The sequence below is a fragment of the Bos grunniens genome, chromosome 3, assembly GCF_055505025.1.
Source record: "Bos grunniens cultivar Pamir isolate PY7600 chromosome 3, Bosgru_T2T1.0, whole genome shotgun sequence".
NCBI lineage: Eukaryota > Metazoa > Chordata > Mammalia > Artiodactyla > Bovidae > Bos > Bos grunniens.
In genome coordinates, this window is record NC_141167.1 from 18870076 (window position 1) to 18894482 (window position 24407).

Below are 24407 nucleotides of genomic sequence, written 5' to 3' on the forward strand. Positions count from 1 at the left end.
AGATAACCATCACCCCAAATTGGTCTTGATCACTTTTGTTGCTTTTCCTTATAGCTTTATCACACACACATATATATATACCATATATTGTTTACTTTTGCCTGTGATGTTCAGTTCAGTTCAGTCACTCAGTCGTGTCCGACTCTTTGCGACCCCATGAATCGCAGCACGCCAGGCCTCCCTGTCCATCACCAAATCCTGGAGTTCACCCAGACTCACGTTCATTGAGTCAGTGATGCCATCCAGCCATCTCATCCTCTGTCGTCCCCTTCTCCTCCTGCCCCCAATCCCTCCCAGCATCAGAGTCTTTTCCAATGAGTCAACTCTTCACATGAGGTGGCCAAAGTACTGGAGTTTCAGCTTTAGCATCATTCCTTCCAAAGAAATCCCAGGGCTGATCTCCTTCAGAATGGACTGGTTGGATCTCCTTGCAGTCCAAGGGACTCTCAAGAGTCTTCTCCAACACCATAGTTCAAGAGCATCAATTCTTTGGTGCTCAGCCTTCTTCACAGTCCAACTCTCACATCCATACATGACTACTGGAAAAACCATAGCCTTGACAAGACGGACCTTTGTTGGCAAAGTAATGTCTCTGCTTTTGAATATGCTATCTAGGTTGGTCATAACTTTTCTTCCAAGGAGTAAGCGTCTTTTAATTTCATGGCTGCAGTCACCATCTGCAGTGATTTTGGAGCCCCCAAAAAATAAAGTCTGACACTGTTTCCACTGTTTCCCCATCTATTTCCCATGAAGTGATGGGACCGGATGCCATTATCTTTGTGTTGAACAGTGCTATGAAGACCTACAAGACCTTTTAGAACTAACACCCAAAAAATGCAAAAGTAGGAAGTCAAGAAACACCTGGAGTAACAGGCAAATTTGGCCTTGGAATACGGAATGAAGCAGGGCAAAGACTAATAGAGTTTTGCCAAGAAAATGCACTGGTCATAGCAAACACCCTCTTCCAACAACACAAGAGAAGACTCTATACATGGACATCACCAGATGGTCAACACCGAAATCAGATTGATTATATTCTTTGCAGCCAAATATGGAGAAGCTCTATACAGTCAGCAAAAACAAGACCAGGAGCTGACTGAGGCTCAGACCATGAACTCCTTACTGCCAAATTCAGACTTAAATTGAAGAAAGTAGGGAAAACCACTAGACCATTCAGGTATGACCTAAATCAAATCCCTTATGATTATACAGTGGAAGTGAGAAATAGACTTAAGGGCCTAGATCTGATAGATAGAGTGCCTGATGAACTATGAAATGAGGTTTGTGACATTGTATAGGAGACAGGGATCAAGACCATCCCCATGGAAAAGAAATGCAAAAAAGCAAAATGGCTGTCTGGGGAGGCCTTACAAATAGCTGTGAAAAGAAGAGAGGTGAAAAGCAAAGGAGAAAAGGGAAGATATAAGCATCTGAATGCAGAGTTCCAAAGAATAGCAAGAAGAGATAAGAAAGCCTTCTTCAGCGATCAATGCAAAGAAATAGAGGAAAACAACAGAATGGGAAAGACTAGAGATCTCTTCAAGAAAATCAGAGATACCAAGGGAACATTTCATGCAAAGATGGGCTCGATAAAGGACAGAAATGGTATGGACCTAACAGAAGCAGAAGATATTAAGAAGAGATGGCAAGAATACACAGAAGAACTGTACAAAAAAGATCTTCACGACCCAGATAATCACGATGGTGTGATCACTGACCTGGAGCCAGACATCCTGGAATGTGAGGTCAAGTGGGCCTTAGAAAGCATCACTACGAACAAAGCTAGTGGAGGTGATGGAATTCCAGTTGAGCTATTTCAAATCCTGAAAGATGATGCTGTGAAAATGCTGCATTCAATATGCCAGCAAATTTGGAAAACTCAGCAGTGGCCACAGGCCTGGAAAAGGTCAGTTTTCATTCCAATCCCAAAGAAAGGCAATGCCAAAGAATGCTCAAACTACCGCACAATTGCACTCATCTCACACGCTAGTAAAGTAATGCTCAAAATTCTCCAAGCCAGGCTTCAGCAATATGTGAACCGTGAACTCCCTGATGTTTAAGCTGGTTTTAGAAAAGGCAGAGGAACCAGAGATCAAATTGCCAACACCTGCTGGATCATGGAAAAAGCAAGAGAGTTCCAGAAAAACATCTATTTCTGCTTTATTGACTATGCCAAAGCCTTTGACTGTGTGGATCACAATAAACTGTGGAAAATTCTGAAAGAGATGGGAATACCAGACCACCCCTTCTCCTTAATACAGTATAAATTAGAGTATTTTTCATTTTGTGATTTGCTCTCTATTCTCAGCATTAATCTTTGAGATTCATTCCTGTTAATGTATGTTACTAGTTATTTTCCTTGCTATAATATGTTGTATTAAGTAGTATTACAATGTTTGGACGTATTATAGTTTGTTTACTCACAAACATGAATATTTGGGTTTCCAGATTTATGCAATTATGAATAAAGTTCATTTGTATATGGTTGGTTTATTTGTTTGTTTATTTGGTTTATTTGTTTCAATGTTTATTTGTATATGGTTTGGGAGATTTTTTGCCTTTTTAATATTTGGGGGCTGTGCTGAGTCTGCATCATTGCGTGTGGGTTTTCTTTGGTTGCAGCGAGCAGGGGCTAGTCTTTAGTTACAGTGCACAGGCTTCTCATTGAAGCGGCTTCTCTTGTTGTGGAGCACGTGCTCCGGGAATGCAGGCTTCAGTAGTTGCAGTGCGTGGGCTTAGTTGCCATGCAGCACGTGGGATTTTCCCTGGCCAGGGATCAAACGAGTGTCCCTGCATTGCAAGGCAGATCCTTCACCACTGGACTACCAAGGAAACCCTGTATACAGGTTTTAGTGCGAACATAAGTTTTTATTTCTCTTGGGTAAATACCTAGGAGTGTGATTACTGGATCATAGGCAAATATATATTTAACTTATAATGAGCTGTGAAACTGTTTCCCAAAGCGGCTATGTCCTTTTTGCATTCCCACCAGCAATGTATGAGAGTTCTAGTGCTCCATGTCTTCATCAATGCGTGGTTTTGTCTGTTTCTGTTTGCTTCTTTGTATCCTTAACCACCCTAACAGGTGTGTAGTAGTGTCACGCTGTAACTTTATTTTGCACCTGCCTAATATCAAATGATGTTGAGAATCTTTTCACATGCTTATTTCCTGTCCAAATATCTTCTGAGGTAAACTGTATGTTTAAAATGATTGCTTATTTTTAAATAGAACTATCTTCTTATTACCGAATTTTGGGAATTAAAAAATTTACTCTGTACACGTATTTTTTGACAGATATGTGCTTTGCAAATATTTTCTTTCAAGCTATGATTTATCTGTTCATTCTTTAACAGTGTCCTCCACAGAAAATTTTAATTTTGATGAAGTTTATTTTTTTTCTAGTGGATCTAGATTTTGTTTGTCATATATAAAAAATCTTTGCCTACTCTAAGGACATGGTGATTTTCTTTTATGTTTTCTTCAAGAAGCTTTAGAGTGTTGGATTTTACTGTAGTCTATAATTATTTTGAGTTAATTTTTGTGTAAAGCGAAAGGTATGGGTCAAGGTTCAGTTTTTTACATGAAAGTGCAATAGTTCCAGCACTGTTTATTGAAAAGAGTATCCTTCTCCAAATTTGTATTTGCATCTTTGTACAAAATAAGTTTATCACATATGTGTCAGTCAATTTCTGGATTTTATTCTTTTCCATTGGTCTATATGCCTACCTTTGTGCCATTACTACACAAACTTGAACGCAGTACCTTTGAATAGGTCTTGAAATGAAGTGGTGAACTCCTCCAACGTGCTTTTTATTATCATTTTTAAAGAACAATGTTTCAGCCTTCTTCATTTTTTCAATTATATCGTTGTTTTCTTTATCATAATTTTGGCTCTTTTCCTTCTTCTCCATTAGGCTTATTCTGTTGTCCTTTTTTCTAATTTCTAAATTAAATAGTTAGCACATGTATTTTTAGATTTTCTTCTTTCCTTGTACAAGTTTCTGAATAAAATATGTCAATGTCTCTCCAAATTTCTGTTTAGCAGCATCCCACAAGTTTTGATATGTTGTATTTCTTTTATATTTTGATCTAAATATCTCCTTTAAAAATTATTATTATTATTATCATTTTTAATTTACTTTTATTTGGCTGTCCCAGGTCCTGGTCATGGCAAGTGGAATCTTTATTCGCAGCACGAGGATCTAGTTCCCTGACCAGAGACTGAACCCGAGCCGCTGCATTGGGAGCATGAAGCCTTAAATACTGAACCAAAGGAAAGTCCCTAAATATTTCCTGATTTACATTTTCATCTCTTCTTTGGCCCAGGAATCATTCTGATAGTATGCATTTAAATCTTCAAATTTATAGCATTTTAAAGCTTTTTATGTAATTGCATTATGATCAAAGAATGTGGCTTGAATGGCATTAATTCTCTGAAATATATTGACTTAGTATATGATTTAGCACATGATCAGTCTTATGAATGTCCCATGTATGCTTCAAAATAATTTATATGTTTGTATTCTTCAGTTGCTGGGTGTAATGCTATAATTGTGTTCATAAGATCAAACTATTAGTTGATCTATTAAATCTTCTATATCCTTACTGATTTTCTGAATGTTCAGTCTTTAAAATTTTAATAGGTTTGTGTTGAAAATTTTCCACATGAATAAAAAAATTAAGTAGTAATACATTATAGCCCAAAGTATAAAATAAATATCCTTAAGTCCATACTAATATAAATGATTGAATAAATAAACAGATGGGGGAGAAGAGAGAAATCTCCCTTGCAGAATTCTAAATAATTTATGTAGATACTCTGCCCTCAGAAAAAGGGAGTATAATTCCTTACTCCTTTAGCTTGAGCTGCGCATAATGACTTCATTCCAAAGAGTAGAGAATTGAAAGAAAAACTTTGCAGTGGAGAAACCTAACACTAACTCAGCCCAGTGGTTGAAGTCGACACCCACAGTTACATAAGTCATGTGGATACTCTGTACCTTTGATGTGATATGATAGGATATGATGGGAATAGTACTTTACTTCTGTTGGCTTCCCCTCCAAAACATTACCAGTGTGTACTAATCATGAGAAAATATTAGACAAATTCCAATAGAGGTGTACCCTGCAAAGTACTTGACTGATGCTTCCAAAAACAATTAAGATCATCAAAAACAGGGAAAGTCTGAGAAACTGTTACAGCCAAGAACTTACCTAAGGAGACATGATGACTAATGTAATGTGTTTCTTGAATGGGATTCTGGAACAGAAAAAGGATATTAGGTAAAAAACTAAGGAAATATGAATAAACTATTTTATTTAATAATATTATATCAATATTGGGCTTCCCTGGTTGCTCAGACGGTAAAAAATCTGCCTGCATTGCAGGAGACCGAGTTTGATCCCTGAGTCAGGAGGTTTCCTGGGAGAAGAGAATAGCTACCCACTATAGCTTACTCCTTGGAAGGAAAGTTATGACCAACCTAGATAGCATATTGAAAAGCAGAGATATTACTTTGCCAACAAAGGTCCGTCTAGTCAAGGCTATGGTTTTTCCTGTGGTCATGTATGGATGTGAGAGTTGGACTGTGAAGAAAGCTGAGCACCGAAGAATTGATGCTCTTGAACTGTGGTGTTGGAGAAGACTCTTGAGAGTCCCTTGGACTCCAAGGAGATCCAACCAGTCCATTCTGAAGGAGATCAGCCCTGGGATTTCTTTGGAAGGAATGATGCTAAAGCTGAAACTCCAGTACTTTGGCCACCTCATGTGAAGAGTTGACTCATTGGAAAAGACCCTGATGCTGGGAGGGATTGGGGGCAGGAGGAGAAGGGGACGACAGAGGATGAGATGGCTGGATGGCATCACTGACTCGATGGACGTGAGTCTGAATGAACTCCGGAAGTTGGTGATGGACAGGGAGGCCTAGCATGCTTCGATTCATGGGGTCGCAAAGAGTCGGACACGACTGAGTGACTGAACTCAACTCAACTCAGTCTTCTTGCCTGCAGAATTCCATGAAGAGAGGAGCCTAGCAGGTTACCGTCCATAGTGTCACAAGGAATTGGACACGACTGAGCAACTAACACTTTTACTTTATCAATATTGGTTCATTAATTATAAGAAATGCATCATACTAGTATAAGATGCTAATAACAAGGGAGGTTGGGTGAGGAGGTATAGGAAAAATCTCCATACTATCTTCTCAATTTTTCTGTAAATATAAATCTGTTCTACAAAATAAAGTCTATTTTGAAAAAAATACTTCCACAATTATAATAGATACATTGATTCTTTCTGGTAGTTTTGTTGATTTTTGCTTAATGTAATTCAAAGTTTTATATATATAATGTATATATATTTAGAAATGTATCCAAATATATATGCATTGAGAAATGTGAGCTCTGGTAGGTTTAATATTTTATCATCTTTATCTGATTGTTTTTATGCTTGGCATGTTTTTTGCCCTAAGGTCTGCTTTGATTGATATTAATCTAGCTATGCCAGTTTGCTTTGTTTGTTACATGCTTTCCCATCTTATTACTTCCAACTTTTCTTTGTCCTTATGCTTTAGGTCCTTATATCTACTACTGTGGGCAAGAATCCCATAGAAGAAAAGGAGTAGGCCTCATAATCAACAAAAGAGTCCAAAATGCAGTACTTGGGTACAACCTCAAAAATGACAGAATGATCTTTGTTCGTTTCCAAGGCAAGTCATTCACCATCACAGTAATCCAAGTTGATGTCCCTACCACCGATGCTGAAGAAGCTGAAGTTGATCAGTTCTATGAAGGCCTAGAAGATCTCCTAGAACTAACACCAAAAAAAAAAAAAAAAAGATGTTCTATTCATCACTGGGGATTGGAATGCAAAAGGAGGAAGTCAGAGATACCTGGAGTAACAGGCAAGTTTGGCCTTGGAGAACAAAATGAAGCAGGGAAAAGGCTAACTGAATTCTGCCAAGAGAATGCATTGGTCATAGCAAATACCCTTTTTCAACAACACAAGAGACAACTTTACACATCAGATCAGATCAGTCGCTCAGTCGTGTCCTACTCTTCACGACCCCATGAATCGCAGCACGCCAGGCCTCCCTATCCATCACCAACTCCCGGAGTTCACCCAGACTCATGTCCATCGAGTCAGTGATGCCATCCAGCCATCTCATCCTCTGTCATCCCCTTCTCCTCCTGCCCCCAATCCCTCCCAGCATCAGGGTCTTTTCCAATGAGTCAACTCTTCACATGAGGTGGCCAAAGTACTGGAGTTTCAGCTTTAGCATCATTCCTTCCAAAGAAATCCCAGGGCTGATCTCCTTCAGAATGGACTGGTTGGATCTCCTTGCAGTCCAAGGGACTCTCAAGAGTCTTCTCCAACACCACAGTTCAAAAGCATCAATTCTTTGGTGCTCAGCCTTCTTCACAGTCCAACTCTCACATCCATACATGACCACAGGAAAAACCATAGCCTTGACTAGACGAACCTTTGTTGGCAAAGTAATGTCTCTGCTTTTGAATATGCTATCTAGGTTGGTCATAACTTCCCTTCCAAGGAGTAAGTGTCTTTTAGTTTCATGGCTAAATAGAGGGGGTAAAAGCAGAAGTGGTGACAGATATCCTCCTCTTGGGCTCTAAAATCACTGCAGATGGTGACTGCAGCCATGAAATCAGAAGACGTTTGCTTCTTGGCAGGAAAGCTATGACAAACCTAGACAGTGTGTTGAAAAGCAGAGACGTTACTCTGCTGACAAAGGTCCATATAGTCAAGGCTATGGTCTTCCCAGTTGTCATATACTTTTGTGAGAGCTGGACCATAAAGAAGGCGGAGAGCTGAAGAATTGATGCCTTTGAACTATGGTGCTGGAGAAGACTCATGAGAGTCCCTTGGACAGCAAGGAGATCAAACCAGTCAATCTTAAGGGAAATCACCCTGAATACTCATTGGAAGGACTGATACTGAAGCTGAAGCTCCGGTATTTTGGTCATCTGATGAGAAAAGCTGACTCATTGGAAAAGTCCAATGACTGGGAAAATTAAGGGCAGAAAGAGAAGAGGGAGTCAGAGGATGAGATGGCTGGATGGCATCACCAATGCAATGGACATGAACTTGCGTAAACTTCAGGAGATGGTGAGGGACAGAGAGGCCTGGTGTGCTGCAGTCCCTGGGGTTGCAAAGAGTTGGACACGACGGGGAGACTTAACAACAACAACAGTGCTTTAGGTGTGTCTCTTGTGAACAATGTATAACTGGGTTTAATTGGGTTTTGCTTGTTTGTTTCTTAACATAGGCTGACTAATCCTTTACATTCATGTGGCTGTGGAAATAGTTGAAATAATTTCTACTCTTATCTTGTGCTTTCACTTTGACCTGCTACCTGCACACACACACACACACACACACACACACACACACACCCCTCCTAACAGTGGTGAACTAGAAAAAGTTTAATCACCAGCTCTCTAAGTGTGCTTCTGTCATTGATGTTGGTTTATATTTTTGTTTACATTAATAAGAACATCTTCTTTGCTGAGCTAGATAATAGCCTCAAATATTAAAAGAATATCCTCTGAATATTTTGTGCTATGCCCAATATAAAGATTGCAGACACAACATACTTTGAAGTTTAACCTGTGTTAACATTTTTCTTCCGGAGAAGGCAATGGCACCCCACTCCAGTACTCTTGCCTGGAAAATCCCATGGACGGAGGAGCCTGGTAGGCTGCAGTCCATGGGGTCGCTAGGACACAACTGAGCGACTTCACTTTCACCTTTCACTTTCATGCATTGGAGAAGGAAATGGCAACCCACTCCAGTGTTCTTGCCTGGAGAATCCCAGGGATGGCGGAGCCTGGTGGGCTGCGGTCTATGGGGTCGCACAGAGTCGGACACGACTGAAGTGACTTAGCAGCAGCAACATTTTTCTTCATCACTTTCTTGAGTCTAGATTATCAACAAAACAAGTAACCAAGCCCTGACTTGTACTGTTTCCAGATTTCTGAGTGTAATCACCCCTATCATGGCTCATTTCAAACTACCAACTTGACATCACTAATTACAGAGTTTGGGAAAATGAGCAATAGCACACAGTATTTCCACCAGACGGATAGAATAGACATGAATAACTTCAAGAGCACAGATAATAGTAAAATGTCTGTGAAGTGATGTATTTTGAGTATTTATTACCTCTTTTTAGCAAACCTTGTATATTTAATTGTAAGTTGCCATTTTAACTCCTAATCATAGATATGGTTAACAGCTGATTCACATAATACCTGAAAATTTACCAATTAGCTCTCAGGAATCAGCACAAGATGTCTCCAGCACACCACTTCTTGCCTTCTTTTGGATTTAATTAAGAGTTTTCCCTCATAGAAATTTTTTCCTCTTTTGAAAGTACACACTTCACTTATATGCTTTTAGTAGCTGCTCTAAACATTTTAACATTTGTATTTAACCTTAAAAGTCTACAGTTAATATCTGTGTCCTCCTCCCAATCAATTCATGAGTCTTGGGATCTTTCAACTCCAGTCACCCTATTTCAGACCATATGTGCTATTATTCGGAGAAGGCAATGGCACCCCACTCCAGTACTCCTGCCTGGAAAATCCCATGGATGGAGGAGCCTGGTAGGCTGCAGTCCATGGGGTCGCTGAGGGTCGGACACGACTGAGCGACTTCACTTTCACTTTTCAGTTTCATGCTTTGGAGAAGGAAATGGCAACCCACTCCGGTGTTCTTGCCTGGAGAATCCCAGGGATAGGGGAGCCTGGTGGGCTGCCGTCTATGGGGTCGCACAGAGTCGGACACGACTGAAGCGACTTAGCAGCAGCAGTGCTATTATTGTTCTGTATGTTAGATCTACCTCATTGTCTGTAACCCCATGAAGTAGATATTATTAACAAATTTTTACATTTTATTTTTAAACGTATTCACAGGTTTTTCATGTGTTTTGCCCACATTTTCCCCCTTGCGTTAAGGCACTTCTAGGATTGGTTTTGTCCTGCCAGTGTACATGCGGTGGCTGGGAGTCGCTGGGGTCAGGCGGATCCCTGATTCGTAGTGAATGTCCTCTCACCATGTTCTGTTTCCAGCTACCGATGTAACATCACTGACTGTGGATGTGGAAAGAGATGGTCGGATTCTGCAGGCTCCAGCACACCACTGAATTCAGTTTTTCTTTTCCTTTCTTCCCTCCTTTCTTCTCTTCTTCCTTCCTTCCTTCCTTGCTCCCTCCCATCCTCTTACCATTTTTCACAGCTTTATTGAGGTATAATTGACAGGCAATGAACTGTGTATATTTGAAGTGTGCAGTTGGCAAGTTCTCACATCACCGTCACCACAATCAAGACAGTGAACTACCCATCCCCCACGAATGTTTCCTCATGACCCTTGGTGGTCACCACCTCCCACCCCTACTTGCCCTTGCCCCAACCCCAGACAGGCGCTAATCCGTTTTTCTGTCACTAAAGATCAGCGTACATAGTCTAGAGTTTTCTGTAAAAGGAATGATACTGTACTTTGGACTGGTTTCTTTCAGCACCTATCATATTGTGAACATTCATTCTGTGTGCATCAGCAGCTCATTCTGTTTCATTGCTAGATGGTATTCCACTGTAAGCCTATCCACAGTTTATGTATCCATTCACCTGTTTGTGAATTTTGGATTGTTTTAAGGTTTTTGTTTTTGTTTTGTTTTTTTGCTATTGCAAACAAAGCTGCTGTAAACACTAGTACAAGTCTTTGTATGGACATATATTTGCTTTTCTCTTCTGTAAATACCAGGAATGGGATGGCTGGATTGTATGGTAGGTATGTGTTTAACTTTTAAAGAAACTGCCAAATTGTTCCCCAAGATGGTTGTACCACTTTACTTTTTCCATGAGCAGTGAACGAGCATTTCAGTTGCTCCAACTTCTCATCAATGCTTGACGTGGTCGGTCAGTCTTTTTAAATTGTACGCTTCTAGTGGGTCTGTAGTCGTAGCATTGTGGCTTTAATTTACATTTCCCTCGACTACTGAAGACGAGTATTTCATCGAAAGGTGCTTTATCTTTAGCATCTTCCTTAGTCCATTGAAGGTAGATTCCTCTGTTTTTGTTTGTCCTTTATTTTACCTTTATTTTGCCCTCTCATTTGACAGAAATTTTACTGAGCTTATAATTCAACAACAATTACTTTCTCCCAGAACTTTGCAGATATAATCCTCCCATCTTTTGAGTTCCATTGTAGATGCTGAAAAGAGATTTCAGTCAAATTCTTGTCCCCTTATAATGATCTGTTCTTGCTCTTTCTTCATCTTATACAGATGTATATTTCTTTTTATTTATCCTGTTTGAGAATTGTTTGTCTTTTTTAATTTTATACTGAAAATTGACACCTCTCATCTGTTTTCGAAATTCTCAATGATAATTTCTGAATATTGCAACTCCCCTTCCTTCTAGAACTCCTATTAGGTTTATGGTAGTCTTCTCATTTGCTCCTTATCTCTTCAGTTCACTTCAGTTCAGTCACTCAGTCATGTCCAACTCTTTGTGACCCCATGAATCACAGCACACCAGGCCTCCCTGTCCATCACCGACTTCTGGAGTTCACTCAGACTCACATCCATCGAGTCAGTGATGCCATTCAGCCATCTCATCCTCTGTCGTCCCCTTCTCCTCCTGCCCCCAATCCCTCCCAGCATCAGGGTCTTTTCCAATGAGTCAACTCTTCGCATGAGGTGGCCAAAGTATTGTTTCAGCTTCAACATCACTCCTTCCAATGAACACCCAGGACTCATCTCCTTTAGGATGGAGTGGTTGAATCTCCTTGCAGTCCAAGGGACTCTCAAGAGTCTTCTCCAACACCACAGTTCAAAAGCATCAATTCTTCAGCACTCAGCTTTCTTCACAGTCCAACTCTCACATCCATACATGACCACTGGAAAAACCATAGCCTTGACTAGATGGACCTTTGTTGGCAAAGTAATATCTCTGCTTTTCAATATGCTATCTAGGTTGGTCATAACTTTCCTTCCAAGGAGTAAGCGTCTCTTAATTTCATGGCTGCAATCACCATCTGCAGTGATTTGGGAGCCCCCGAAAATAAAGTCTGACACTGTTTCCACTGTGTCCCCATCTATCTGCCATGAAGTGATGGGACCAGATGCCATGATCTTCGTTTTCTGAATGTTGAGCTTTAAGCCAACTTTTTCACTCTCCTCTTTCACTTTCATCAACAGGCTTTTTAGCTCCTCTTCGGTTTCTGCCATAAGGGTGGTGTCATCTGCATATCTGAGGTTACTGATATTTCTCCCGGCAGTCTTGATTCCAGCTTGTGCTTCTTCCAGCCCAGCTTTCTCTTATCTCTTAATCCATCACATATTTGCTGCCTTTGTCTCTTCTTAGTGCATTCTGGGCAATTTCCTAGCTATATCTTCTCCTTCCACCTGTGTATAATCTCCCATTTAAGCTCTTTATTTTTTTCCCATTTTATTTTTAATTTCCAGAAGTTCTATTTGGTTTGTTTTTATTGTTGTTCTTCAGTCACTCAGTTGTGTCCAACTCTCTGCAACCCCACGGACTGTAGCACGCCATGCTTCCCTGTCTTTCACCACCTCCTGGAGCTTGCTCAAACTCATGTCCATTGAGTTGATGATGCCATCCAACCAGCTCATCCTCTGTCATCCCCTTCTCCTCCTGCCTTCAATCTTTCCCAGCATCAGGGTCTTTTCTAATGAGTTGGCTCTTCACATCAGGTGGCCAAAGTATTCTAACTTCAGCTTCAGCATCAGTCCTTCTAATAGATATTCAGGATTGATTTCCTTTAGGATTGACTGGTTTGATCTCCTTGCTGTCCAAGAGGCTCTCAAGAGTCTTCTCCACCAAGACAGCTCAAAAGGATCAATTCTTCAGTGTTCAGCCTTCTTTATGGTCCAACTCTCACACCCATACATGACTACTGGAAAAACCATAGCTTCGAGACATAGCAATGTCTCTGCTTTTCAATACTCTGTCTAGGTTTGTCATAGCTTTTTTCCAAGGAGCAAGGGTCGTTTTTAATTCTGCCTAATTCCTCTTGATGGTCCATTGCTACTTTGTCAAACTTTTGGTGTCTTTTGTAGTTCTTTAAACATAGTTAATGGTCTCTGGGCTTCCCTTGTGGCTCAGCTGGTAAAGAATCTGCCTGCAGTTCTGGAGACCTGAGTTCAGTCCCTGGATTGGGAAGATCCCCTGAAGAAGGGAAAAGCTACCCACTCCAATGTGTCTCTTGTATTCTGTAACTGATCATTCTAAGTAGCTATCATATTTACAGGTCAGATCCTTCGAGGTATTGTTTATGCTGATTCACACGCGTGGTGTCATATTACCTCCTGTGTTTGAGGATTCTTCAAATGTGTGTAAACGCATATACTTTGAAAATTTATCTGTGGCAATTGAGGCCCAGGTGAAAATATGTTCCTTTGCGGAAAATTTCACATGTTTGCTTCTGCCAGGCAGTTAGGGCACTACAAACCCAGAATCATTTTAAGTTTTGGGCTTGAGGTTTTTTTATGCACATGTATGAGACATCATTTCCGAGTGAGCACAGCCCCAGATTGGAGATGGGTGTCCACCTTGCCTTTTTATGTTGGTGGCATTTTTTCAGTTCAATCACTTTTCTAGTTCAGCCTCAGGAAATCCCAGCTTTATGTATTTTCAACCCAAACTCCCTGCCCTCTTACACTCAACCCCTATCCTCTGCACTTTGCTAAGCCACCAGGGATTGGCAGATGTCACCAGGCAAACACCAACTCCAGCTGGAATTTTTCTGGAGTGGAGCTTTCTTCTTCTTTCTGACAATTTCCCTTCCTTTTCTGACATTGCCATGTCTTTAAAAAGAACGATGCTTTTTGTATTTCATCCAGCATTTTAAGCACTCTGTACTGGGTGGTTTCTCCAGACATTTATTGCTAGAAATAGACCATTTATATTTTTACCCATCTGGAATTTATTTTTACATGTGGTGTGAGGCAGAGGTCTGAGAACTCTACTTCCATTTTCTACTGTTCCTCCTTTTTCTTCAGAAGTGGTATCTTTAAATCAACTTTTAAAACAATATTTCTTCCCTGTTATTCATTGCCAGCTGACTATCTAAAAGAGTCATAGAAACCTACTTACACATGAAATATTTCTAAAATAAAAACTATAATACTATTATTAGCTCCTCTAGTGACTCTGTGTTTTTACTCCCATATCTTGCTTTATGAAAAATCCAAATTCTACATAACAAAGTTTTTCCTAACAATCCCATTTCATCATCTAAACAGAGGGAAAGGGAACTAGGGCTCCTGATATACATATAGATAAGCCAATGCAGGTCAACATTTTGCATTAAAAAAAAATCACAAATTTGATAGAAGAAAAATTCAAAACTTGGACTCTCAAAATTAAGAATCATACTGCAACAAAATTTAACATCAGTTTAAAGACCAAATCAACTTTCTATCAGTTAAATTCATACCAATGGATGGAAAACAGAAGATGTTGCAAAATAATTTGCCACATGTTTTCTCATGTAAGTGGAGAAAATACACTGCTAAACCCCAATCACATATAGACAGATAAACATTGGAAAGAGCATCTGTTGCAGTTTTCACAACATAAATTTATATTTTCAATCATGCTAAATTGTTAGTTGGGAAGCATACTCCCAAGGAAACAATTTCTGAAGCTCTATAAAACCTGTTTTTATTTGATGAGCTCTCAGTCAAGCTAAAAATTTCAAAGAAGACCTCTAGAACAAAGTTCTTTATTCAAAATATCAATCCCACTTAGAAGGAAAGATATGAGGGGGAAAATTTAAACATATTTTTAAAAGATGCTTTTTTAATTTAATCAATGAATGCAGCTCATGGTGGGGAAAAGACCTCCTGGTTCTTCAATTAAGGTAAAATTTATGTACAATAAAATGCTCAGATTTCAATGAGTTTTGACATCCAAGTAATCATCACAATCAAAACAGCAAACATTTCCATTACACAGGAACGTTCATCTGTGCCCTGTCCCCGTCATGCTCCCATCTTATCCGAAAGGTAAACACGGCTCTCATTTGTATTACCATTGCTTTGTTTGTCTCAATCAACCCTTAGAAAACTTTTCTGTAAAAAGACAGACAGTAAGCATTTCAGTCTTTGCAGGGCACATACAATTTCTGTCACTACTATTTCTCCTCCCCCTTCTCCTTTACCATCCTCTAAAAAAATGTAAAAACCATTCTTAACTCAAGATTATACAAAAACAGGCATTGGGCTGCATTTGATCAGTGAGCCACTATCTAGAACCTCAGATAAATGGAATCCTACTCTTTTGACTGGCTTCTTTCACTTAACATGCTTTTTAGCCAATCTGTTATTGCATATATCAATAATTTGTTATTTTTATTGATTTTTGGATTTGTTGATTTTCTGTATTTATCTGTTTCTCTTTCCTTTGTTTCTACTCTTATTTCTATTATTTCCTGTATCCTCCTTATTTTGAGTTTAATTTTCTCTTCTTTGTTAAAGTTTTAAGGTTGAAGCATTGATAATTGATTTTAACACTGGTCTTTTCTAATATTAGTACTTAAAGCTATAAATTTCCTTGTAAGTGTTGCTTTAGCTGCATCCTCCAGATTTTGGTATAAGCTCATTACCATTCAATTCAAAATAGTTTTGAATATCCCTTGTAACTCCTTATTGACCTATGGATTTAAATGTTGTTCTTTAATACCCCAATACTTGGGAATTTTCCATTTTTTTAATTTATTTTTGTTTGTTTCTCATTTAATTCCATGATGATCACTGAACATACGGTGTATGGTTTCAGTCCTTTGAAATTAATTGAGATTTGTCTTAATGCCCAGTGTATGGTCTACCTTGGTAAATGTTCCTTGTATATTTTAAAATATTCCTGAGTTGTTGCATCAATGTTATATAAATGTCCATTAGGTCAAATTGGTTGATAATGTTCAAATTTCCTATATCCTTACTACTTTTGTGTACTTGTTTTATCAGTTACTAAGAGGATATAGCAATGTATATGCACCTGTATCAGCCAGCTTGGGCTGCCATAGCAAAATGCCACAGACTGAGTGGCTTAAACAATAGAAATGTATGTCTCACAGTTCTGGAGGCTGGGAAGTCCAGTATCAAGGTGCTAGCAGTTCATAATGAGACTCCTCTTCCTGGCTTGTAGATAGGCAGCCTTCTCGCTGTATCCCCACATACTAGAGAGGGAGAGTTCTGGTTTCTTCCTCTTCTTATAAAAACACTAATCCCATCATGGGGGCCCTACTCATGACCTCATCTAAACCTAACTACCAAAATGCCCTACCTCCAAATACCAATACTTTGGGAATTAAGACTTCAACATACAAATTTGGGGGATACACAAACATTTAGTCCATAACAGCACCTAATAATAGAACTTCAAAATACATAAAGCAAAAATTGACAGACTTATCAGGAGAACTAGTCAAATTCACAATCATTGGAGATTTCAGTACCATCTTTCTTGAAAAGTGGATCCTCATCATTAAGAGATGACATCTTTATCTCTAATAATATTTTTTGTCTTAAAGTTTACTTTTTCTAATATTAAAATGGCCACACCACCAGCTTTCTTATACCTCCAGCCAAGATAGAGTACCAGGAATCAGATTTATTCCCTCACCCAAAACAGAGAAAAAACATGACAAGTTTTCAAGATACAGTACATCAGACACAAAGATCCGTCTAGTCAAGACTATGGTTTTTCCAGTGGTCATGTATGGATGTGAGAGTTGGACTATAAAGAAAGCTGAGCACTGAAGAATTGATGCTTTTGACCTGTGGTGTTGGAGAAGACTCTTGAGAGTCTCTTGGACTGCAAGGAGATCCAACCAGTCCATCCTAAAGGAGATCAGTCCTGGGTGTTCATTGGTAGGACTGATGTTGAAGCTGAAGTTGCAATACTTCGGCCACCTGATGTGAAGAGTTGACTCATTTGAAAAGACCCTGATGCTGGGAAAAATTGAGGGCAGGAGGAGAAGGGGACGACAGAGGATGGATGGCTGGATGGCATCACCGACTCAATGGACATGGGTTTGGGTGGACTCCGGGAGTTGGTGATGGACAGGGAGGCCTGGCGTGCTGCAGTTCATGGGGTCGCAAAGAGTTGTACACGACTGAGCAACTGAACTGAACTGAACTGATCCTTGAGACTGGGAACAAATGAGGTAAGTCCCATGATTTCCCAAACTTGCTCCCTTGAAAGAGTTTCTAGGTCATGGAATAAGTAAGGGGAACTTTGGCAGAATCTACAGATGTCCTGAGTTGAGAGGATGGAACTGAGAGTCTGGAGACAAGGCAACTAGTTTAGATAGGGAAGAACACAAAAGAGTGGAGAACTGCATGGAGAGAGAACCCTGAAGGTTTGCAGAGGATCCCACTCCAGTATTCAACAGAAATACTAGTGTATGTGTGTGACGAAACTTTCTGAGACTGGAGAAAGGCCCATCCAAAAGGATTAGAGGGAGCTGCACCTGGCACTCACACAGGACCAGAAAAACCCTCAATTCACCAGACATGGGGCAGAGTACTCAAGCATTGTATAGAATGCCTCGGGAGCAGGGAAAAATGAGTCTTGAACTGAGCAGTACTGCAGACCCACCTAAAAAATCATAAAACCAAGACCTAAAAGTCTCAAACTGCTTAAAAGTAACTTGGTTGCATCTCAGAACAAAGTTCAGGAAGAATTAAAGGGTCCTGTTTTTTCAAATCTAGTCTGTCAATTTCCTTCTTTTAATTGGGATATTTAGCCCGTTTACAGGCTTCCCTGGTAAAGGAATTCTTCACCCAGTAAAGAATCTGACTACAATGCAGGAGACCCAGGTTCGATCCCTGGATTGGGGAGATCCCCTGGAGAATGGCAACCCATTCCAATATTCTTGCCTGAAGAATTCCATGGGCAGAGGAGCCTGGTGGTGTACAGTCCTTGGGGTCACAAGAGTCAGACATGACTGAGCAGCTAGCACTTTCACTTTCAGTCTATTTGCACCTAATATAATTACAGACACGGCTGGGCTTTAGTCAACCATTCTGTTAGTTGTTTTCTGTTTATTCCCTGTGTTCTCTGTTTCATTGTTTTCTTTTCTGCCTTCTTTTGGCTTAATCAAGTATTTTTAGTATTCCATTTTCATCTTCTCTATTGGTATTTTTTAGAGTTTTATTGATATCTAATTCACATGCCATACAACTTTAGCTATTTAAGTATCGTTAACCCTTGAACAACATGAGTTTGAACTGTGCAGGTCCTCTTATATGCAGATTTTTTCCACAATCCCTCCTCACTGGTTGAATCCACGGATGTGGAACCATGGATTCCGAGGGCCGAATGTAAATTTGCACGTGGATTTTTGACTGTGTAGGAATCAGTGTCCCTAACCCTTGTGCTGTTCACAGATCAACTGTATACAATTCAGTGATTTTTAGAATATTCATAGGGTTGTGCAACCATCAGCACAAACAATTTTACTCCCACTAAAAATACCCATGTATCATTTAGCTCCCTTCCCTCTGCTGCCAGCCCACTTCTAGCCTTGGTCTACAAATAAACCACTTTCTGTCTCTAGAATTGCCTGTGTTGGACATTTTATATAAATGGAATCATATAATTTGTGGTCTTTGTGGCTGACTTCTTCCACTTAGCATGATGGTTTCAAGATTCATCCATGTTGTAGCATGGATGAATATTTCATTCTTTTTTATGGTGAAATAATATTCCATTGTATGTATAAGCCAAGTTTTATTTATCCGTTCTTCAGTTGATGAACATAAGTTGTTTCCACATTTTGGCTATAAGGAAAAATACTGCTATGAGCATTTGTGCATAAATTTTTGTATGTATATACGTTTTCATTTCTCTTGGGCATACACCTAGGAGTCTAAGTATTAGGCCATATGGGAATCTTGTGTTTAAACTTTTGAAAAATTGCCAGATTGGTTTCCAAGGTGACACATTTTACATTACTAGCGATATATAAGGGTTTCAATTTCTCACATCCTCACCAATACTTATTACCATTGTTTTTTTTATTATTATTATAGCCATTCTAGTGAGTGTAAAGTGCTGTCTCAATAGGCTTTTGATTTGCATTTTCCTGACAGTTAAGGATATTGAGATCTTTCCATGTGCTTATGGGACCATTCATATATCTTCTTTGAAGTCTTTTGGCTTTTTACCTTCTTTATGTTATTATCTGTGGCTCCTCTAGGGATTACAACATTCATCCATAACTTACCCTAATCTATGCTGAATTAATATTATACAACATCATATAAGATAGTATACAATGGTATAATTCCATTTTGCGCCTCACCCTATCTTCTGTGCTGTATTTCACAAGAACAACATTTCCTAAGCCCCACAGTGCATTGCCACCATTTGCTTTAAACAGACAACTGAATTTTTAAACTAAAAATAGTTATTTTATTTTTAAACATGTATATTCCCTTTCCAGTACTCTTTATTCCTCCCTGTGGATCCAATTTTCCATCTAATAACACTTTCTTTCCTCCTGAAGACCTTCCTTTAGCAGTTCTCGCAGTGCAGTTTGAGGCAATGCATTCTTTCAGCTTTTGCTTATCTGAAAATATCTTTATTTCATTTTATTTTAAAAAATATATTTCACTCAATATAAAATTCTACTTTGGCCATCTTTTTCTTCCAGCACTTCAAAAATATCATTTCGTTGTCTTCCGGACTTCTTTTTTTGATGAGAAGTCAGCTGACATTCTTATAATTGTTCCCCTGTGTCCTTTTGCTCTGGCTGCTTTTAAGATTTTTTTTTTTGTTTATTCTCCTTCAAACTCCCCCTCTCCCCCATCCAGGCTACCACCTAATGTTGAGCAGAGTTCCCTGTGCTATACAGTAGGGTCTTGTTGGTTATGCTTTTTAAATATAGCCGTGTGTATATGTCAATACCAAACACCCCAACTATTTCTAATTTTATTTCATTGTGCCTGGAGAACTTGCACTGTATGAGTTCAATTCTTTCAAACTTATTAAGTCTTTTCTTATTGCCTAACATATGGTCTTCTCTGGGGAATAATCCATATGCACTGGAGAAGGATGCACACTTAGTTGGTACTGAGTAGAATATTCTATAGATGTATGCCAGATCAACTTGATTTATAGTGTTGTTTAATTCGCCCATTTCTTTTTTTATCTTCTAATTGTCAGTTTTTGCTTTTATAATTTGAAGCTATCTTTGAGTTCACTGACTATGTCTTCTGCCTACTCAAATTTGCTGATGAAGACCTCTAGTGAATTTTCCATTCTAATTATATTTTTCAACTCCAGAATTTCCATTTGGGTATTTTTTTATAATTGTCTCTTTTTTTATATTCTCTAAATGATGATACATCATTTTCATAATTTTCTTTATTTCTTTAGACATGGTTTCTTCAGTGCTTCGAATATATTTAAAATAGTCCATTTTAAATCTTGGTCTAGCAGGTTTAACATCTGGGCTTCTTCAGGGACAGTTTTTATTAATTCCCTTTTTCCTGTGACAACATTTTTTGTATTCACATAAAGAGAATAATAATTTTCCGTCAAAACTAGGCATTTAAAATACTATTATGTGGTCCTTGGAAATCACACCTCCCCCCAGCGCTGGTGTTATTGTTACTTGTAGTTGTGTAGAGTTTTATTTGTTTTTGTTTTCAGTAACTTCTCTGAATTAATTCTTTAAATCTTCCCTGATGACTCAGATGGAAAAGAATCTGCCTGCAGTGCGGGAGACCTGGGTTCAATCCCTGGGTCGGGAAGATCCCCTGGAGAAGGGAATGGCTACCCACTACAGTATTCTTGCCTGGAGAATTCCATGGACAGAGGAGCCGTGGGGTCACAAAGAGTCAGACATATACACACAAAGCCTATATTCTTTATTGTGTATGGCCAATAGGTTTTTAGTTGGTTAGCTTGTTGATTAACAAACAACTGGACAGAGAGAGATTTTCTTAAACAACAGAACCGATAAGTCATTGTCAAGGGGTTCTGCATGTGTGTTGGGGTGTACCTTCCACACTACTCAGGCAGTCTACTACTCCACCTAAGCCTATACTTCCTATTTGCACAAATCCTCAAGGCCAGCCATAAGTGAGAGCTTAGGTCTTTCTCTAGTCTTCCTGAGCATGTGCAAGCCCTACACATGTATGTGACCTTGTAGACTGCCAAGAATATGACAGGACTTTTCAAGACCCCATGGTCATCGCATTCCTGAGATTTTCCTTTTATGCTTTTTGGCTAGTTTTTGCTACCCTCAGCTGTTATTTATTGCCTCAGGTAGTCATGAAGTTGAAACATGTGCCTGTAATGTTTTTCAACCAACACCACCCTCCACCTCCCCTAAGGATGAGGCTGCTTGTATAAGCTAGCTTCAAACGAGTCTTGTAATTGCAATCTTTTAGGCACAGGCCAACTAATGACACTTCTTGGGAACAAGTCTTTGAAAAAGCTCCAGCTCCATTTTATTCCCACCAGTGACTGCCAAGAGGGCTTCCCAAGAGGGAATTGGGCTATTATCCTTCAGGGCTACTGAAGGACTAGAAAGTGAGACATGAGACTAGAGCAAGTTTAAATGCCACAAAACTTGCTGCTGTAACTGAGACTTAACCATTTTTCTTAAATACACACTCCCCAGGTTGCTCCAAGCTTCTGGTTAATTTCCATAGTTCTGCATATGTTACTCATATCGATTGTTTTCCAGTTTTTTTGTTGTTTTACGGAGGAATGAATTTTTGGAGGATCATACTCTGCCATTTTCCCAAACTGCTTTTAATCTTATTCAATGGGTGTTTTATTTCAGTTAGTATATTTTTTAGTTCAAGGATTTCCACTGACAATTTTAAATATATGTAACAATTTTATTCAGATATAATTTATATAACATACACTTCATCCAGTTACAGCACACAATTCAATAAACATTCACAGAGTTGGGGGTTTTGTTTTTGTGTTTTTACAGTTTTTGTATCTCTACTGAGATTCTCCGTTTCTAAACACATTATTTACATTTTCCTGTGGGTTCTTTAACCCAATTATCTTGTCTGTTAATTCCAACATTGAGTTATCTAAGGGTTTGTTTTTATTGCCTTATTTTTTCTCTCAGTTCAGTTCAGTTCAGTTGCTCAGTCGTGTCCGACTCTTTGCCACCCCATGAATCGCAGCACGCCAGGCCTCCCTGTCCATCACCAACTCCCAGAGTTCACTCAGACTCAGGTCCATCGAGTCAGTGATGCCATCCAGCCATCTCATCCTCTGTCGTCTCCTTCTCCTCCTGCCCCCAATCCCTCCCAGCATCAGAGTCTTTTCCAATGAGTCAACTCTTCAATTTTTTCTCTACTGAGTCACATTTTCCTGTTTGTTCATGTGTCTATAACTTTTTTGGAGAAGGCAATGGCACCCCACTCCAGTACTCTTGCCTGGAAAATCCCATGGATGGAGGAGCCTGGTAGGCTGCAGTCCATGGGCTCACTGAGAGTCAGACATGGCTGAGCGACTTCCCTTTCACTTTTCACTTTCATGCATTGGAGAAGGAAATGGCAACCCACTCCGGTGTTCTTGCCTGGAGAATCCCAGGGATGGGGGAGCCCGGTAGGCTGCCGTCCATGGGGTCACACAGAGTCGGACATGACTGAAGTGACTTAGCAGTAGCAGCTATAACTTTTTATTGTATACTGAGCATTGTAGGTAAAAAAACATTGTGGAGATTCTGGATTCTGTTATCTTCCTCTGAGGGGGGTTAAGTTTTGTTATAGTAGGCAGTAAATTATTGGTGTATCACCTTGAGCTTGTGGAACCTTGGTTTTATGCTTTACTATAAATCATTTCTTTTAATTTTGGCCTTATTAGGGAGAATTCCTTGGGCTGGTCACTGTCCTTCTGGAATTTCAATGGAATGCCTGTGTTATTCACCAAGCTCCCCTAACATGATAACACTCAAACTCCAGGTACTGCTTCCCTTGAAGTGAAGAGCTATGGAAGTTGCTGCTCAACTCTTTCAGGCTTCAGGAAGTTATTTTCCCTATTTCCTTTGGAGTCTCTCTATGCATATAGCTTAGAAGTCCGCCAAGGATTTGAGGACATTTTATGAATAGATTTGGTGCTTCCGCCTTCTGTAGCTCCCTCCTTCCTGGTTTCCCTTCCTCAAGTTCCAGTTCTCTGACAGCCCTAAATTCTGCCCCCTGACTCCTCAGGCTACAGCTTGCTGCTGTCTTCTATCCTCATGCTTTGCAGGATCTGGGAAGTATTCTCTGAGGAGAAACCATACAAGCATGGATCTCATCCAGCATATTCTATTCCTTCAAGCATTGAATTCCCTCACGTTTCTTCCTATTTTTTGGTCATTCTCCAGTAATTTCAAGTCATTTAAAAAACATTTTGGCCAGAGTTTATAAATTTTTCTTCAAGAGGACAAATCTGACACAAACTATGCTGCCAATACCAAAAGTCTGGAACTTGTTCTTAAATTGTTACCCTCTTAATATTAATTCCCTGGTGGCTCAGACAATAAAGCATCTGCCCACAATGTGGGAGACCCAGGTTCGATCCCTAGGTCAGGAAGATCCCTTGAAGAAGGAAATGGCAACCCACTCCAGTATTCTTGCCTAGAAAGTTCCATGGAAGGAGGAGCCCGGTGGGCTCCAGTTCATGGGGTCGCAAAGAGTCGGACATGACTCTTAATATTAGTTATAAAAATTATTCATTTGTTATCTATTTTATTATACTACAAATACATACTCTTCTGTAAAATAATATGAATAAGACTGGAGTATACAGATGAAAAATTAATTTTTAAGTGATTAAAAAATAAATCACTTCAATTACCCCATCCCATTTTCTTCCCCACATAGTTTGATATTTTTTCTTTATTCCTCTTACACACAAACACACATATATTACTTTCACATGAATAATATGATACTATATATGTTATTTGGCAATTCGCTTTTTTTCACTTATGTATTTAAGGGTTTTTCTATGAGTACATGTTTATTCTTTCAGCAAGTATTCACAGGGCACTTGCTACATGTCAGGCACTGTTCTAGGTCCTGGGGATAAATGAGTGAACCAAACATACAAAAGATTTGCTTTCATGAAGCTTACCTTCTAGTGAGGGTGGGAGAAGGTGGATTAGAAATGAGCAATAAACACAATAAATAAGTGATAAATGAGAAAGGCAATGGGGAGTGCTAACGTGTGGAAGGGGAAGAGGTTCGTAATTTTTCAAATGATGAACAAGGAAGGCCCCACTCAAAGTGTAATGTTTGAGCAGACTTGTAAGAAGTGAGGCAAAATAAGAAAAGAGCTTTCCAGGCAAAGTGAGACCAAAGACTTGACAAGAACCTTCTAGCATGTTTAGGGA